Source organism: Lygodium microphyllum, chromosome 14 (genome assembly GCF_053477565.2).
Source record: "Lygodium microphyllum isolate KBCC chromosome 14, Lygodium_microphyllum_v1.1.10, whole genome shotgun sequence".
In the NCBI taxonomy this organism is placed as follows: Eukaryota; Viridiplantae; Streptophyta; class Polypodiopsida; order Schizaeales; family Lygodiaceae; genus Lygodium; species Lygodium microphyllum.
The window spans coordinates 81,162,104-81,182,286 of NC_141148.1; positions in this window are offsets into that span (position 1 = coordinate 81,162,104).

Consider the following 20,183-nt stretch of genomic DNA (forward strand, 5'->3'; position numbering starts at 1 on the left):
TCCAATTGGTGTATGGTATTGAAGCCGTCTTCGAGCTAGAATTGCCCTCTTTGTGAGTGGTAGTTAAAGAACGCTTGGGAGATGATGAGTCCCTACAACGCCACCTCCTACACTTGAAATGTTTAGATGAGATTTGGCGGATGGCTATGCAGTGCATGGAAACCACTCAAGCAGTACACAAGGCCTATCATGATAGTTTCATCAAGCACAAGAAGTTCAAAGAAGGTGATCTTGTCCTGGCATATGATTCAAGATTTGGAAAGTTTCCTGGCAAGCTTCAACAATGGTGGATGGGCCCGTACAAGGTACTTGGTGTCAACCCAAATGGCTCTATCCAAGTGCAAGCTGTCGACTCTTCTGAGGATCCCTTTCTAATAAATGGCTATCTCTTGAAGAAGTACTTCCCTCCTTGGGGATCTTAACAATCACAGTCAACCTACCCTCTCCCTTTTGGGCATCGCACTGTCATTCTCTTCGTGCTCCTAATAGCCCTTATGATCTTCCTCATGAGGTGGTCTCATTCTGCTAGTCCCTCTCACAGATACCTCTCAACCCTACCTTGTTCTCTTCTCGTCTGATTCAACAACGGTAGCGAGGTTGGTCCTGACACATGTCATTTCTACCATTCTCTTTATTAATGAAAGAAAAAAAAACAAAACAAAACAAAACAAACAAATTGTTATAGGAGAAAAGGAAGAAAATCCCTATTATAGTGGGCCTTGTTCTAAGAAAAGGTGGAAACACCCTTGGGCAGAAAGCTTACTGTGGAAAAGGTGGTAACACCCCGCAGTTTAGGATAGCTGATTCATCAGCAAAACCTTTCCGCAAGTAATTTGAAGCCACCTCCCTTGGTGCACTGTCTCTGCAATATCAGTCAGTCTGCCCTCCTTACCAGACGATCTTTCATACAAATCATTGAAGTACCAGACTTGTTGGCTGCCTCTCTAGGTACGCCGTCTTTAACATCTTGATGACAATAAGAGATAAAGTGATCTTTATCACCAACCCCTTGAGTGACGCGAGCTTTCATCCTAACAAGATGGGGACGTGAGTATGGGTTGCCCTAAGTATCTATCACAAGAGTGTGAGACAGAGAGTGGGGCGAGTGACCACTCTTTCCCTTCAAATCAAATGAGAGGTGAGATGTGTGAATGGAGTGTTGCGCGCATGGGCTAGGCCTCTCAATGCACAAAGCACGATCTATTCCTGTGCATTGCACTATAAGGCTCCTTAGCCTTCCTTTTTGCACCGTATGCCAACACAGGGTGGGATGCACTATTGCACCATCAAATGCGCACAAGGCATACAACCGCTGCACAAGTGACAATGAGGATTACATCAATGGGTTTCAGGAATGGGTTGCCCTCATGTATCTATCAACAGAGTGTGAGACAGAGGGTGGGCAGAGTGTGACTAGTGTTTCTCCTCAATCTGTTTTGAGAGGTGAGATTGAGGGACATTGCGATACTTAAAGTCAGGTACGTTTCTGTTTCCCTATGCACACATGGGATGGGTCTCTGCCATTAGCACAGGACATGTCACTCTGTTTTGTACACTGTACTGCAAGGCTCCCTGGCCTTCCTGCTTGCACCTATGCCAGACAGGGTGGGATGCACTGATGCACCATCAACTGTGCCCCCTGGCATACTCCCTCTGCACCATCCCCTTATTGATTCCTAAACCGGGTGTGAGATCTAGGTTTCCATCAATATTCACTTGTGTGATGTAAGTTTTGGGGCGAGTGATTGTTCTCTCATCCCATCTGAGTGCCCGTGAGCTATCCTTCGTCAATGACACCTACCCCAACGGGCTTTATCAACCAGCTACCTCCTTGGTTGCTGCTACATGGTCCCTGCCATGCTAGCTAAAGGCTGGAGCGAGCCATAGTACCTCCTGCTGTAGAAGTTGGCTTCAACCCTTCTATAGCAGTGATGGTTCCTTCGACCATATGCGAAACGGGTCAAGTTTTTCTAACCCTATCCTTATGATTGCAAGTGTATGATATGTGTTAAGTGTGGGGATGTCAGATTCCAGTTGGTTGACAAGTCTTAGGTTGTGTTGATGCATCTAACCCTGTCCGCTAAGGTTTTAAGTGTGGGGAAACGTCCCTACGCGTCTATGATGCATATCCCCTGCGTATGCCTCAATTCAATCATGCATATATGCCATGGCCCGATTTTACCCTGATGGGGTCCCCTCCCCACCCACTCGTCCATGTTCAACCCACCCTTGGGGTTGTTCCTCCACTTTTTCTCTTTATCCCTTGTTGTGATGTTTTTCCATGTGAAGCCTCCTATGTTCACCGAAACCCACATCCAACCTTACAACCCTATTCGTCCCTTTGACCTAACCATTTTTCCTTTTTACATCCCCCTGTTTCACTTTACCGTTTTTGCATTATTAATTTTTGAAGATTTTTTTTCCCAATTGGATGTATTTCCATGCGAACGCATCCTTATGGCTTCAGAATAGTGATCTGACATACCAGTCCTATCCTATGCCTTCCCCTAGGCTTTTTTTCTTTTACTTGCCTGTTATTTTGATGTACGAGTTGCCCGTAATTAATTTTTGGGTGATTTCATGCATTTTTCGTATATGTTTTTTATCTTTTTCCATGTGAACCTATCCTATTTTCCTCCGAATTCACTTTTGACTAGATAGCCTTGTCCGGCCACCTTTTTACCCAATTATCCTTTTTCTTTCACCTTGTTTTGATCTGTCGATTTTTTGTTATTAATTTTTATTGGTGTTCTCAAGCTCCATTTTATTGTTTTTTCCATGTGAACGCCTCCTCACCCCATCCGAATTGAAATTTGATGTGATAGCCCGGACGATTCTCTAAGTCCTCACACTTTTTCCTTTTTTTACCCTCCCTTCCTATGCACATATCATTCCGTATTTATTCCTGAATCCCGTTTTGGATACAATTTTTGGGTTTTTTCCATGCAATCGGGGTTTCTTTTGCTCGGCATTATGTTCTGATGAGATAGGCTTGTCATGCATACTTTTTTGCATATTTTTTATTCTTCCCTCACTTCATTTTGGCTCATGAATTTTTCGATATTAATTCTCGTATGCGTTTTCGGTAATGTTTACCTTTTTCGCATGCGAACCCCTCCTCATTCCCTTGGATATGCATTTTCATGTGCCCACCCTGTCAGTCCCCTTCCCCCTTACATTTTTCCTTTTTAATGTCATTCGTTCCGGTGACCAAATATTTTTCTATTAATTTCTGTCTCCCATATCGAGGTTGATTTTTGGGTTTTTTCATGTGCACGCATCCTATCTCAGTCGAAACCATGTTTTGACGTGCTAGGTTTGTCCGCACGCTATTTTGCACATTTTTCCTTATTTGCCCTTCATTCTGGCAGCAGATTTTCTGATATTCATCCTCGTATGTATTTTTGGAGCCGTTTTTTGTGTTTTTCCCCTGGGAATGCCCTGATTTGATCTCAGACATCCCGTTGTACTTTTTTGTAGTCTTCCCCCTCACCTTCCAGCCCAGTTTTCCTTTTTATCGCATTGTGTTTCGACGCACACACAAGGAAGGCCCCGTTGCTTCCCCGTTGCCTCCATTCTTTCTTTCTTTCTAGTTTTTTTTAAAACACACAAACAAAAAACAAAACGTACACAACAAACAAACACCAAAAACCAAAAAAAAAATCCAACACAGCCAAAAACCAAAACCCCACAACCACATTCCCCAACTTAACACTCCCTTAACCAAAAAAAAAAACACACACACACACACACATTTAAAAAAATAACACCAATAACAACCACAAACCGAAAAAAAAACCATATTAAATCCCCCCTGATGGTTTTTTCTCTCTCTCCCTGTCTTCTTCTTCCTCTTCTTCCTTCTCTCTCCTTCTCTTTCTCTCTCCCCGTCTTCTCCTTCCTCTTCTTCCTTCTCTCTCCTTCTCTTTCTCTCTCCTCGTCTTCTCCTTCCTCCCCTCCCTCCCTTCCCGCACCTTCTTCCTCCTCCCCTTTTCCTCGCCCTCTCTCTTCTTCTCCCGCCTCCTTCCCCTCCTCTTCCTTTTCATCATCCTCCTCCTCCCCCCACCCCACCCCGCCCGCCCGCCTCCCTCCCCTCCCCTCCTCTTCATCCTCCTTCTCCTCCCCTTCTCCTTCCGCCCATCAGTCGCCCACCTGTCGTTGCCGTTGGTCACTGCCGCCAGTCGCGCTGCCGCCCGCCTGCCGTCGCCGCCACGCCCTCCTCCTCCGTCTTCTTCATCTTCTCTTCTTTCCTTGCAACCCTCCCAGCCCCCCACCCCTCCCGTCGTCTGCCTCCCCACCACCCCCCTACCTCCCAACCACATTTTCCCACCACACAACCATCCCAACCCTCCATTAGCCCCCCTTCCCACCCTCCTCCCCCACCAAAATCGAAACCCACAGCCCTTCCCTCTCCTCCCTCACAGCCCCTATTCCTCCACCCCTCCGCAATTTTCACGAAAACAACCGAACCCCAACCTACGACCCTCCCCCATCGCCAACCCGCCCACACCCCCCGCAGCCGCAGTTCTTGTGGCGTCTCGGGGCATTCGCCTTGCTGCATTTTCTCGTGCATGTTCGTGTTGTTCGCGTGCGTTCATGGGCAGGGACGCGCGTCCGACTTGTTCGTGCGGTGATGTGTTGCAGTCATTCCTATGCAGTCATTAGCAGTAGTTCCTATGAAGTCACGGGTACTTCAAATCTCGAACAACTCTAAAAACACATTAAAAATTTCAAAAATTCATTAAAATTCAATTAAAATCCAAAAAATATATAAAAATCTGAAAAATATCCAAAATTTCTACCAACAATTCAAACATTTTTCCAAATTGGAAATCTTAATAAAAAATTGGAAATTCAAAATTCTTTTCAAAAACATGTAAAAATGGACCAAATTCATTAATAATTAATACAAATGTCGATATAATTTCAAAAAATTTTAAAAAAATCTACAGACTTTTTGGTCCCTTTTGCCAATAATGTCTCAATTGAAAATGCTTACTTAATTGGCAAAAGTTTTATTTGAAGACACAAAACCCTAATTTTTTACCAAAATTCATGCAAAATTCATGTTAAATCTCAACAATGAGCTGAAAAATGTCAATTAAATTTGATTAACTTATTGACACTTGATGATCATGTTTGATTACTGAAATCTTATTTTTACATTATGTTAATTTTTTTAAAAACAAAATACACTATAAAAATACAAAACAAAACCAAAAACTTTCCACACATTGATATTTCAACCCCGACATGTTTTCTCATTTGGTTTGTTGTTTCGATACACATCAACATGAACCACCATATTTCCCTTTATTTTAGTTTTCAAATTTTTGTCCTTTAAACCAAAATAAATAAATAAATAAATAACAAACAAACACCAAAACCATAACAATAAAACCCAACCAAAACAAAATCCCAACATATCCATCATTTTATTTTATTTTGGTCATGCGTCACATTTGTTTCATTATTTGTTTTGGTTAATGTGTTAATTGTTTTTTTGTTTTTCTGTACGACAGGACAACTAGTTTTAGTCGACTTTTTGTCTGTTGTGTGGAATATTTGTGGATTGCGCCTTTTCTTTTTCGAGAACGTTGCCTCAGACTTTGTAGACAGACCCACACATTGCCAGGTTTTTTCTCTTTTTCCCTCTCTCACATTACGCCATAACACACATTTCATTGTAATAAAAATCAATTGACCGTTGCACACACCAAATTAACAGAATGCACATCCTAACATTGTAAATAAAATGAACCGGACGTTAATTGTAAAAAGGAACCCCACCGTTGCACGAGCACTTTGGCACAATAACCCACCTAATTTTCTAAAAATTAATTCACATGTGCACACGCACACGCGTTACAGACACATCAAATTGTAATTAAAATAAACCCCCCCAAAGTCACACATGCATGCACTCAAGTGCATCAGTAGAGACCCAGTCTAGTCAAGTCGTGTCAAGTTTGAGAGGGGCTGGGCTACGCTTTTGACTCACTATGCATTAACAGATTGAGTTAACAATGAATTGTGCTTAATTGATCATCTAATCAAAATGAGTCATTAGTTTCACCCATCCACTTCACCGCACTGTAGGACATTGAACGTTACCTGGGATTTGGGATTATTAGTCTAACATTGGTCTGATTGGTGCTCATTATCTTTTCAGTCAGAGTCTTTGGTTCAGTCATAATTTTTTGAGTCTGTGTTTGGGATACGGTGTGGTTGAGTTTTATTCTTTTTGTGTCTACAGGGATACAGGGTGCCTGTTTGTTGCATAGCATGAAGCTTTCAGTCGCATATGTGCGTAGGTCATGTCAAAATTTTTGTAGGATGTGGTTTGCTGGGGGTGGTTTGGTCCAATCAGTCTGGTTCTGAGTCTATTTCCTATCTATGGTCTCAGTGGTGGTTTTGTTTGTGGGTTTTGCAAGTTTTCTCTTTTAATTCCTGGTTTTGTGTGTGTGGGTTTTTGCTATAGTTTGAATGGCACCTACTTCTACCCCTCTGATTGTGGTACATCATGTTCCCCTCGCAGTCCATGATTATTCTCTCCTTTTAGAGGCGGATTGCATCCGACGTGCAGGCCTCTGACCATTTGTTGCCCTCACATTGCCGTCTGTGGATGAGAAACTTTATTACTCCTTCTTGGCTTCTTACAAAAACCAGTCTGGCCTGGTTTATAACCGCACCTTTTATTTATCTTTAGCTAATATCACTGAAGCGTTGTGCTTGCCCATTTCTGCTTCATTTGTGCCCAGCGGTAACCAGTTACTCATTGCTGAAGATATTGTTACACTGATGAAGAAGGAAACTTCTACTCCCTTGCTCCTTAACCAGCTCATTAACAGTTCAAGAGTATCTGCTGCCCATATCTCTTCTCCCATATGGAAGCAGCTATGTCAGTTCCTCTAGGACCGATTTATGTCAAGCAAGTCTGTATCCAAGTATCTGTCCAAAGAACTGCTCATAGCTTCTGTGAAGATTCACGAGGGTACTAAGTTCAATTGGGCAGGCTTCCTATTATCCAAGATGGATCAACATTTTTAGCGAGTACAGAAGGGTCAAAATAGTAATGTCTCCTATGGTGCCTTATTACAGAGAATCCTCACTTTTGTACCTCCTCGTGGTGGTGTTCCAGTGCCCGATCTTGCTCCTTTACCAGTGTAGCCTACATCTTCAGTTCCTTCTCCTCGGCCTATGCAACCTAATTCAGAAGATGAAGAGTCCCCTGTTGTGTTTTCTCGCAAGAAACGCCTTCGCACGAAGGGTACTTCCAATCCTCTTGTACTAGATTCTCTGGTACAAACATCCACTCCTGTTGTTTTTGGTAGTGCCCTTCCTTCTTTCCTCTCCTGTCCTAATTTATTTGTAGCCCAAAAGGAAGGCCAGTTAGATTTATAGATTCCTTCATCTTTACAAACCATATTATCTGGACCCATGCTTCCACAGATGGTTTCAAATGTCCAAGCTACTCTGAAAACCTCCCTAACCTCTTGCCTTCAGACAATGTACACAAATGTTTACACTTCCATGCAAGAAAAGGTGGATTCCTTAACCAGTCATTTGAGTAAGGCACTGGAGGATCTGTCTTCTGAAAGGGCTACACTCAGTGATATCCATAACCAAATGACTATTGCCACAACCTTAATGGATTCACAAAAGGTAATTATTCAAGAGCTGGAATCTAAAACTGTAAAATTGGAGGAGGAGAATATGTCTTTGATGATTGAGAAAAATTCTGCCCTTGAGGAAATAGTCACTTTGGCAAGTAAACTTGCTACTAGTGAGGAACAATTGCAACACTCTCAAGAAACTGTAGAGTCCCACAAAACTTATTGAAGAACTTAACCAAAGAGTGGCTATTCTTTCAATTTCTCCTCCCACTCCTATATCTTCTGTTTTGTCTTCCAAAGGGGAGCTTGATCAGTTGCAACACAAAGCTAAACTATGTGATGGGTTCTCAGCTAAGGTTGAACGCCTTCAACAGCGTATGGATTGCATGTAGAGTGATTTTGTCCGTTATACTGAATTGGTGTCACCTCCTCCTTCCTTTTGGGTGAAATATAACCAGCAGAAATTTCCTTTATATATCTCCTTAAGCAATGTAGATTTTGAGTCTCCAAAAGATGGATCTGACCTGTGGGTCTTTTGAGAGCTGTTTTTGGTAGATTTGTGGATGAGTTGATTTCCCATGAGGTCCAGTTACTATCTTTCATGTATCTTATAGGCTATCTGCAACTTCCTGATGAGGAGGACTTGAATGTTTATGTGGGGGATGTGATTTTACAGGCAGTGATGTATGTGCACTCAGTTGAGCTCCTATTAGCAAATAGTTTGAAGCATTATCATGAGTAGACGTCTTGGTGTAAGGGACATGCTTGGCATCCATCTTTGGAGGATGTTGCTTTGGAACCTCATTGAGTCAGAAATATTTTCCATAAATCTGATATCCAGCCTCTACAATCTCAGTTATTGAGCTTTATTGCTGATCACCCGTTATTTACAGAATCCTTTTTTCAAGACCTTAATTTTCGTTGTTCTATTTATCCCTTAGATCCTATAGATCTTCTTTCTTATTCCCTCATATCTTATCGTTTTCATCTTTATGTTTCTCTTCTTTCATCTAGTCCTGACACCATTCCTCTCTTATCCTTTACCCCTTCAGGATTTCCTCATATTCCTGTTTTTACTACATGTTCTTTTATTGCTGATCCTCCATTATCTCCTACTCCTTCAGAACCCCCACCTACCATTCCTCTTATTCCTTCTATTTTTCTAGCAGAATCCCTTCATACCTTTTTGTTGTATTCTCTGTCTTTTCCACCTTCTTTATCCCTTCATTTACCTTCCTTTTATGATCTATCCTATCCTCCATTACAATGTTCTCCTTTTATTCAATTGCCCTCTCCATCCGATTACATTAACCTTCCTCCCCAAACAGTGTTGGATACACCAGGGTATGATAGTGAAATACTTTGTCGATGACAATGGACACTACATGATTCTGTGACAAGACGAGTGTTTAACTAGCCTTTTATTCCAGGGTCATGGGATACCTCTGCAGCATGTTCAAACTCTTATCTCCATTTTGCTAGAGTACATGTTACTTCTAGGGATACCACTTGTCACCTTGCAGCTCATTTTTTCTGGTATCTTGCTTTCATGCATCAGTAGTCCACCCTGAATACTCAAAAAAGTATCCCACAGTTTGCTGATTAATCCAAATGAGGATGTAGTTGTTGCTCACATGGATGTTCTCTATTACTTTGCATAGGCCTTCCCTACCATGTTCATAATTTTATTGGAAAGGATGTGTTGTCTACAGTTCCTTCAAAATGTACCTCAGTACTTTGTAGATGAGAACAAAGCCTTAGACCATCTTAAATTTAGTATGCAATTTAAGAAGAAATACCTTCATCCTACTTTGTAGGAGGGCTTTCCATGATTGTATCCTCTCTTTCTTAATGGAAACTTATTTTTTAGGGATTTGTGCTATTCAAACTATATTTGTATATGGGTATTTTTTGTGTTGGGTTTTGTTTGTTTTTTTTCTATTGTGGGGAGCTAATGAAGATGAAGCTATGAAGATTGCTGATGACAATTATATAATGGTTACAATTGACGATTTGGATGCTGAACTCTTATATCCTTTAATAATTTGAATTATTTTGGTTTTGTGGTATTAGAATGGTTTTTGGTATTATTGGTTTTCCTTTCATAAGTGTTTTAGATACAGGTTCTATGAAGGTAATTTGTTGGGGTCGTGATAGTAGTTGGTGATTTGAGCTGGATTGAAGATTCTTTTTAGCAGAGATTAGAGCTTTTATTCATTTTTTTCTGAGGTTGCGAGAGAGAGAGTCAGAGATAGTCAATTCTATCAAAACAATGACTTTATTATGAGAGATAGAGAGAGAACTATGAAGATAATGAAGATGAATACTATGTGATTGATTTACATTCAAAAGTAGTGTATTCCTTTGTATTCTTGCTTGTTATGATGAATTTTGTGAAGATGTTGAAGATTATGGTTGATTCTATCAAATTCGTGGGAGATATATACTATGATGCTGCGTGAAGATTTGTTGTTTCCCTTGTTTTGATCATCAAATGAATGAAATAAAAGCTTGTTGATGTTACAATATAGATTTTCTTGTAGTAGAATCCCCTTTTCCTTGGTGTCTCTCTTGGGGTTCCAAAGCATGATTCAAAATGTACCCATGTTGCTAGCTCCTCCTAGTGTGACCATGTCTATGGCTAATCAGATGGCTCCACCAAATGTTGGAAGCCAAATGATAAATCCTACTGTTGTTCTAGAAAATCAATAGCCAATCGCCAACCAAGTGGTTAGGCCAATGGAATGATAGGTAGACAATCATGGCTATGAGTCAAGTGCCTCGAATGTCCTTGGTGAAGTTAAGGATATGATATTGATGCACTATATTGACATGATCATTGAACAATATAGAAAAATAGCCATTGTTATCAATTTCCTTAAGAAGAAGCATAAATTGATAGGGAGTCGATGCCCTGAAGAGGGTGCCCCCTCAAGATTTACCTGTTGGAGCAAGATTAGTTCTCTCTAGCAAGGAAGTAAACAGCCATCAGGTCCGGTTAATCATTGAGCACAAGGAAATAATCTCCAATAAGATGAGGGACCAAAACAAATACTACAAAGTGCTAGAGGTAAAGGCGCCTCCGCCTAGCCGCCCATGTATTACTACACTGATAGTACCCGCCACTACACACTACAGGTAGTGGGTGCCCGTCACAGTCACTTATTCTTTATTCTTTTAGTGACAGTTTGAATAAAGGAAGGCTCGGCCACACAATGTGGTTGCTGGAGTTTCCATTTCTTGTCTCTGTCTTGCTCTTGCTCTCCCGCCATAGCTCTCGCGTGCAAGCTTTAATCTTTCTTACCTTTCAACTGGTATCAAAGTAGGTCCTTCGTGAGCACTTTCTGACCTTCCCCGAAATCTACATGAGGTATGAGAGCTTGCTTCTCACTCAGTTCTTAGCCAATCTTTGACATGAACAGCAGGGTTTCATGAAAAGGTAGCCATAGCTTCCATCATTGAAGCTTGTTCTCTTCACCTCTTTCTTGGACTTGTCCTAGGCTTCTGTAGACCTATTGTAGGCCTTCATTGGGCTCTTGCTTTTCCCCTACCCACCCTGATTTGGCCCCTCAAGTACAGCAGCATGCTCACGTTTTATTTGCGCCTATTTGCAAAAATGGCTAAAAAATTACTCTTTTTGTCATATCTCGGGCATTCAGAACCCGATTTAGGCAAGGTAAGAGTCTAAGTTGGGGTTTTAGCACGCTCCGGATGCGATGGTGGTGTCAAATTTGCAAAATTCTAATGACAGAATATTCTGCAACAAATTTTAGGTCTGAGACAGCATGTATTTGTATGCCTATGGCTTACGTGATGCTTCTCCTTATGTCTATTGATACCGGATCACTTGTGGATGTTATGCCTCTTATGTGAAATGCATTTGGAGCTGATTTAGCTCAACCATTGACTATTTTGAATAGTCCCAGATCTGGCCAAAATAGGGCAGCACTTATCTCTTGAAGTCTATGCTTACCGGGATTGATCACTTGATGCATATTGATGCCCGGATAATGTCTACATGTATGGAGATGCTATGTTAATGGATTTCCATCATTTTATTACTGATTTGAGGCTTGAAATACTCAGTCTGGAGTAGTGAATGTCTGCTGTAAATATTTGGATTGAAGCTATTCTACTCATGTATGCTTATGCCTATGCTATTCGGGTCATGTCTTGGAGATGTACATTGATGTATTGAGCATTGGGGATTGGAAAAGAGTTTGACATTGCTTCTTAATTATTGGTTGAGCTTGACCTCCACTTTCCATAGCATTTGGATATTTGTCTTGGATGTATCTCGGCACTTATTGATCTATGCTTGACCGCTTTGGACATGCACTTATGCTCATGTCACCTACCTATGTCAGTTACATTGTTTGAGCTTGGATGCTATTGGAGCTTTACTTGGGCTTGACATTCAATTTTCTGGAGCATATTTGGAGATTTATTGGCTTGCCATAGTTTATTTTGGGATATACTTGATGTCTATGGATGCTACATATGGATGTCACACAGCTTCCATGTCTGGGATATCTCATTGATTCTTGATCTTGGACACTTGTCACTAGTGCTTATACATGCTTTGTTCAAGATTTTTTGCTTGATATTTACAGCCTTTGTGCCAGTGGGATTGTCTTTTGATTCTTGACATACATTGAGCAGGTGATCTATGTTATTTGAGCTTTTGAGACTATTTGGGATTTCTTACCCTTTGGGATGATGCATGGTTCATATGTCTTGGTTCCTTCCGATGCTTATGAGCTTACTCTTTGACTTGGGTCTCTTTCTTTGTGAGCTAACACCTACTTGTGTCGAGGTTGTTGGGGGTAAAGGTGCCTCCGCCTAGCCGCCCGTTTATTACTACACTGACAGTACCCACCACTGCACACTGCAAGTGGCAGGCGCCCGTCACAGTCACTTATTCTTTATTCTTTTAGTAATAGTTTGAATAAAGAAAGACCCGGCCACACATTGTGGTTGTTGGAGTTCCCATTTCTTGTCTCTCTCTTTCTTGCTCTTGCTCTCCCGCCATAGCTCTCGCATGCAAGCTTTAATCCTTCTCACCTTTCACAAAGGGGGAAAGCTATGGTAGAGGAGCTGCCTAGTGGTAGTGGAGTTAGTCTTATAGAAGCGGTTTGTGTCAATGGCACTGAAGCTCCTAATTTACAAGTCACTATGAGAGATCAAAAAGGTAAAGAAGCAGACAAAGACAAGGTAAAACTTGTCAAGGAAAACCCTAAGTAAGATGATAAGGGGATGCAAGTCCTTAATCCCTATATGGAAGGTGGAACTTTGAAGAAATCCATTGATGGTAAAGCCGACCCTAAGAAGGATAAGGAGTTTCCAAAGAAGAAGGAAAAACCCAAGAAAGAGGCACCAAAGCCGGTTCAAAGACCAAAGGAGAGAATGGTCTGGTGAGAAAAAGAGAGCTCTTGCTAACTATCATGAATTCGATTTAGTGAGTTCTCTTTGCAAAGTTAAGCCGGATGTAAACTTACTGCAATTGATTAAGTTGTCTCTAGGAGTGCATAAAGAATTTAAGAAGATTCTTAGCACTAGGTATATCATTGAGCCCTTGGGAATAATGTAACTGGGAGATGATTGGTTTGAACATGCTGAAAAGAATTGTCCAAGGGTGGTAGCATATGTTGATGGAATATCAATGGATCATGCCATTGTAGACATACGATCATATATCAACATTATGAGTTCAAAATTGATGGAGAGGTTGGATTAGAAATAAAAAAGATGCCTCCACGATTCACTGAATGGGTTGATGATAGTTTAAGACAACCTAAAGGTTTCATTACAAAAGCCTATGTGACCATTGCCAATGTGGAATGCATTCTAAACTTTAGGGTCATTAGGTTTGCAAGGTAGCCTAATTATCAAGTATTATTAGGCAGGCCATGGATCTTACAAGTAGATTGTCAGGTTGATATATGTAAAATATGCAGGATCTAGAGCATGGCAAATTCGAAAACTATGGAGGTTGAAAGAGGAAGAAGAAACTCAAGAAGACATTAATCTTGACAAAGAAAATTTGTTACACAAGTGAATTAGGTTCCAAGATTGAGACTTGGACTCATAAACACAATCTTGTGTATTGACAGTAACAAGACACTTTACTCGAAAGAAGAGAGTACTATCATTGCATTAGAAAAAGAGTGCAAGTACAATACTTTATAGGAATTGAGTGGTGGCACTTTCTCCTACTATGCATATGGGATTCTGGTCTTGAGCCCTCACTGCTCCTTACAAAGGGACTGAAGTAGGTGTGATTGCAAATATCTCAACACCCCTCCTCAATCACAACCAGAAGTACAAATTGTATAGAGGCTTTAGTGAAAGCAATACCTGTAAAGTGTGGGCACACCATAAACATGGCAAAACACCAAAGGCTGTCATAGAAAAGGCTAAGTATGGGTACCACAAACATGATGGTCATCCAGAGGCTGTAGCAAGGGCCTCACAAAGTGTACAAAGGCTGTAGTACAAGGCTAACTTAGGAGTTTACAAGTTTATGTCTGAAGCATTAGGGCTAGGAAATACAAAGCTAAAAAAGTCTATTTGAATAGAAGGACTGATGAGGTTTGTCTTTCTCTTGGTGGTTTTCTTCTTCTTCCTTTGCTTTGTTTTCTTCTTCTTCCTTGACTGCAACTAGATATGCCTTTTGGGACCTTTTTCTGGTGTGGTAGAACTTCTCGGTATGTCCGGTCCTTTTGCACAAGTCACAGACGAGCTGATCCCTCTTGCCTTTGTGCATGTTGCCAACATATAATGCATGTTCATATTTGGAGATGCTTGGTTCTTCCTTAGTTTTTAGCTTCTTTTACCCCTCTAATAGTGATGCCTAGATATCAATAATTTCATGGTTTGGCATATTGATTTTATTTGTTGATACATTATTATATTCAGGAGGTAAACTCTTAAGTAGAACACCAATGCAAACATCTTCTTCCATTTTAATGTTGATTCTTGCAAGTTGGGTTAGAAGTCCTTCCATGTAGTTCAGATTTGTGCCAAGGGATGTGCTAGACTTCATTTCAAGCCTAAAAAACTCAATCAAGGGACCATACTTTGATGATTTAGACTATGCACCAGACAAGGTGTCAAGTCTCTTCCATGTATCCTATGAAGTCTCACAGTTATCCACATGGTGGATATAGCTATCGTCTAGCTCCAATTTGATAATGGCCTGAGACTTATCATCATTCTTTTGCCAAGTGACAATAAGGTTTGCATCACGAAGCTTCTTTTCTTTTCCAGTGGTAATGGCTCAGAGGCCTTCTTCATCGGGATGAGTTTGATGCGGGTCTGCCATGTGTGAAACCCAATTCCTTTGAAGCGAGTGATTGGAGAGTCTTTGCCCATGTTAGATGACTGGATCAGTAGCAAATAACTCCAAAATTCTCAAATTTTATCAGTGGAAGAGAAGATTACAATGTATCAAGAGACACAAGTAATGACAGTGTGAAAACACACTATGTAAAGACTATGTCCGTCGAACTCAGTTCGGGGTCATCGATCTTCCTTCAATGAATCCAAGTTCTTCTCCTCCTTGATTTGATGCTGGGATAGTAGATTGAAGTGGCAATGGGTTGTTCTAGGTGGCAGGAGAGAGAAAATGATGAGATTTTTGAGCTTGCTAAAGTTTGGCTATGGCTTCCTGGATTAAGTTTTAACCCAACCTTGGTTTTTTGTAGATTGTGGGAGCTATATTTGATCATTTTGAAAAAAATTTATATGAAGATGAAGCTTAATTCATGGACTATCATTGTCATGTGATGACGACTGAAATTGTCCTGTGATCAAAGCATTCGACAGCAGGGCGTAGATTTTGACAGTGTGACGAATCTTCAGCAATGCTGAAGCATAGAATGGCCAATATTGCAGCATGATGTACCACAGAGAAGCGTGTGATGTTGAATAAGATTTCCCTAGAAGACATCATGATGAATGGTGGCCGGTAGTGTGATATTCATAAGCTCCAAGATGCCTAGGTACTGCCTGGGCTATGGAGGCCACAGAACAGAACCTAAGAAATTTGACAATACTGAGTAGTGGATGGGGCAATCTCAAGTTTTGAGATGATATAGAGAAGCATCAATAGTGGGGGAACACTTCTTCAGAGGAATCTCGTTAATATTTGGCCTGTGCAGTGAGATATAAGAGCTTCAAGCTGATAGGGTGTAGTTGGCTATGGATGCCATGGAAGCTTAAGTGAAGGTGGAGTTGAGAGTTGAAGTCATGAACTCAAGCTGAGCTGGGAAACGATAAAGAAGGACCAAGAGAGACTGTGCCATGCCCGACTGGGCTCTGATACCATGTAAAATATGTGGGATCTAAAGCATGGTAGATGTGAAAGCTATGGAGGTTGAAAGAGGAAGAAGAAACTCATGAAGACATTGATCTTGACAAAGACAAATTGTTACACAAGTGAATTAGGTTCCAAGATTGAGACTTGGACTCATAAACACAATCTTGTGTATTGATAGTGATAAGACACTTTATTGGAAAGAAAAGAGTACTATCATTGCATTAGAAAAAGAGTACAAGTACAATGCTTTATAGGAATTGAGTGATGGCACTTTCTCCTACTGTGTATATGGGATTTTGGTCGTGAGCCCTCACTGCTCCTTACAAAGGGACTGAAGTAGGTGTGATTGCAAATATCTCAACAATATACCCACTAGTCAGTTGATCTTTGTAGAGGTGCCAAACGTGTTGGTAGTAGATATCTATCCTAAATCGCCTCAAAGTGAGAGAGTTCCTTTATCCTCGTCAAAGTTAGACACATTAGATGCTCCATCTGGTAGTGAGTCATCGTCGAGTGAAAAATTCAATGAGGGGTCCATTACAGAGGATATCTATCAAGTAACTTTGAATAAGCCAATAGAGGCTCAGAAGATGATAAGGGATGCATATGTAATTGAGTTAGACCTTGGTACACGTTGAATGATTTACGGCCAATCAAATTAGGGTCCATGCTCAGTTTGGAAGAAAGAAAGGACTATGTGCCCTTGATTCAAGAATTCTATGGTATTTTTGCTTGGAGTTTTGACAAGTGGAGAGATATTCCTCCTAGTCTGGTTGTTTATACTATTTCCCTAAAGGAAGGTATCTACCCTGTGCGACAAAAATTAAGGCATATTCCTTTTGAATTAAGAGATAGGCTTTTCGAAGAATTGATAAAACTCCAAAAAGCTAGCTTAATATTTTTGGTTCAACACAAAGAATGGTGTTCACCAGTTTTATCAAGAAGAAGAAGAACAATCAAATTCGGTTTTGTGTAGATTTTAGGGAGCTTAATAAGCAGATGGTTAAGGATTACTATCTGTTGCCCTTCATTGACCAAATTTTGGATCAATTAGTGGGTAGAGAAATCTACTTGTTTATGGATTGCTTTGCTAGATATAACCAAATGGCTATTGCGAAGGAAGACAAATTGAAAATGATGTTTATCACTGTCTTCGATATGTTCGCATATCATGTGTGATGGCCTTTGGGTTATGCAATGCGCCTGGTTTTTGGCAATGAATCATTGATAATACTTTTGGTGACATCTCCCCACAGGAGTTAAAAGTCATTATCAATGATCTAGGGGCAGCCACCACCACAAGGAAATGCCAGTTGATCATTTTAAGGAAATGTTTTGAGCATTGTAGAAAGTTTTGCACTGCTCTTAATCCATGAAAGTGTATTTGGGGTGCCCTATAGATTTTTGCTGGGCCATGTGGTTAGTTCTGTTGGTATTGCAACTGACCATGAAAAGATAAAGGTTATAGTCATTATGAGCCGGACACGTACTCCAAAACACACAACTTTCTGTCATCATCAATGGGATATTATCAGAGATTTATCAATGCACTAGCAGCAAAAAGAACATTGCCATTAACAAACCTCCTATCCTTTAAATGTTTGTTTGAGTGGAATGAATCCAATCAAGTATCTTTAGAGGATGTGAAGTAAGAATTAGCGAAAGTGCCAATCCTAAAAGCACATGAAAGAGGTGAAGTTTTCTATATTTTTTAGCTACAACAATGTATAGTATCAGTTGTGCTACTATTTAGCCCAAATTTGGAAAGAGAAATGGTATCATCCAATTGCCTTGCTAACTCATAGGAAATTGGAGATATTTGAAGTCAATTATACGTACATGGAGAAATTGTGCCTTGGAATAGTCTTTACGACAAAGAAATTTAGGCATTATATTCTCTATGAAAAGGTGATATTCTTTATGAAGGCGGAAGGACTTTGACTATTAATAAATAAGTTGTAACTGCCTGACCGTTTTAGCAAAATGGTTAATCACTTTGCAAGAGTTTGATTATGAGATTAGGAGTAAGCCACTGAAGCTACAAGGTATTGTGGAATGTCTTGTGGATTTTAGGGAGCCATAGGAAATTTTGGTTAAACAAAGTGATATTGAAGGTCTATTTAAAATCAATATAACTTCCATTCCTTCCTCATATGCTGCTCTATCAAAATCTGAAAAAAGGAAGATCAAATAACAAGTCCTATGCTTTTCGATTATGTTGAGACCTAAAAATGGACCCAACACTAGCTATAAGCACTAGCCAAGCCTCTAACACTCACAAGACAACCCCACATGCCTCGCGGCAGCCAAGAGCATCTAAGGGATACACTGTTCTAATTGCTAATATAGATATTACATTTGTAGTGGAATGTAGTCCAACGATTTCCCTTCCTTACTCCTCAGAGGAAGATTTGACACATCTCGGTGTAGTACACCAACGTAATCACAAACAAAAGGAAGCACCTCCTGGCTAAATGTCGTGGCCCCATTACAGCTCTCCTACACCTCCGGGATTGGCCCCTCCATGCGCCCCTAATACAAATAACATAGGCGTAACAAGCTCCACTCTTATATATTTCAAATGTTCTAGGATATAAAATTTCCTCACTTGACAATTTTCCAAAGATTCGATCATCTAGCCTACAGCTTGGGTTTCCTCACAACTCCACGTAGGTAATGTGTTTGGCAATCAATTTCTATGCATCTAAGAGTTACCATGTGATATGCATCATACAATTGTGAATGAGACACCTTGTACTCAAGTATTTTATGATAAAAAACCAGCAACATGAGGTGTAAAAACAATCCTTTAATGATTTCCAAGCTACTTGTAATTGCGGCGTTGCTAGAGACTAACATTGAGTTTCCTCGTGCTACTAGCCTCTCTTAAATTTAAATTGTGATTGGCCTGTATACTATGCATAATCAAATAAATCAAAATTTTAAACATTTTCAGTGATCACTCACTTTTACAACCCCTCTTTCCTTCCTACCATTTAGGTTTTGCATTCGTTGGATAGGTGTAGTGTTCATTTTTGTGTAGTTTTTCATGTAAAAATCGATAAAAACCATACTCCAATAGAGAAACAAGACTAAATTGAGGCTTATCCCTCATGCCAGCCTTGTTATACGTTCACGAACATAAAATATATTTTTTCATAAATTTTTAAGCATAAAAACTATTTATTTTCCTATTTTCTCTCATTTATTTGTTCATAAAAATGTGATATTTTTTACTTTATGTTTCTTGATTGATCATATTGATTGAAAAAAAAATTACCAATTTTTTATCCCATATGAACTTCATTCCCAACCCGAAACGAAAGAAACTCTCATTTTCCCTCTTAAAAGACGCATTTCGGGTTTTAAATTATTTATTACGACCATGTGTGACTATGGTTTTGCACTTTATCATGTGAAATCCTCAAACATACTTCAAACATGATTCATACAAATTTTCTTTCCATGCCCACATCATTTAAGCCATCAAACATTGAAAACAATGAAATTTCCTTTGTAAAAATTGGTCATACCACGTATTTACATGTTGTGTGGTATTAAAAATGGTTTTGAGGTAGCCAACAGACCCATCATCAATTCCTCAATAGTGTTGAACATCACCTCTCATTGTCCTTTTGATCTTGTAGCAATACGGTCCATACCGAACAAGCATCCTTCATCCCCCTTTCTTCTTGATTCTCTATGTGTGATCAGCCTCTTAGAGGAGATAGAAGGAGGAGAGAGAAATATTAAGTTTTGATCTCTACATTTCGGCAACCATTACTTGAACTGAGACGGGCGTCGAAGAGCAAAAAAATGTAGAAGTTCATTGCCAATTGCTACTCCATAGGTTGCTTTAAGCCCTGGCATGCCATCTCCAAAAAAACGCCGCGTGAAGGAGGGGGCGTCGACTGCACAGTGCCGCCGTTTCAAAACCCCCCCCCCCCCCCCCCCAGCCTAAATCAAAAATTTTTTAATAGGGTGCCCAAGGCCCTACCCAACCTTTTTTAAATTTGTGGCCTTTTTTCCTTTGTCTTGTCCAACCTCCCGTTCGACCTCCAAATTGAGTGCCGGAAATTTCTGCCTACGTAGCTCGAGGTCCCGCATTGCTGGGGCCACTTGCACTAGTTTGACCAGGCGCCTAGAAAATTTATGAAAAATCTGCAACTGCTCTTCGAAATGGCTTTCAAATCCCATCTTCCTCGGCTTGTAAAAATTGGCAAATCCATCTCTGCTGCTTCCAACGA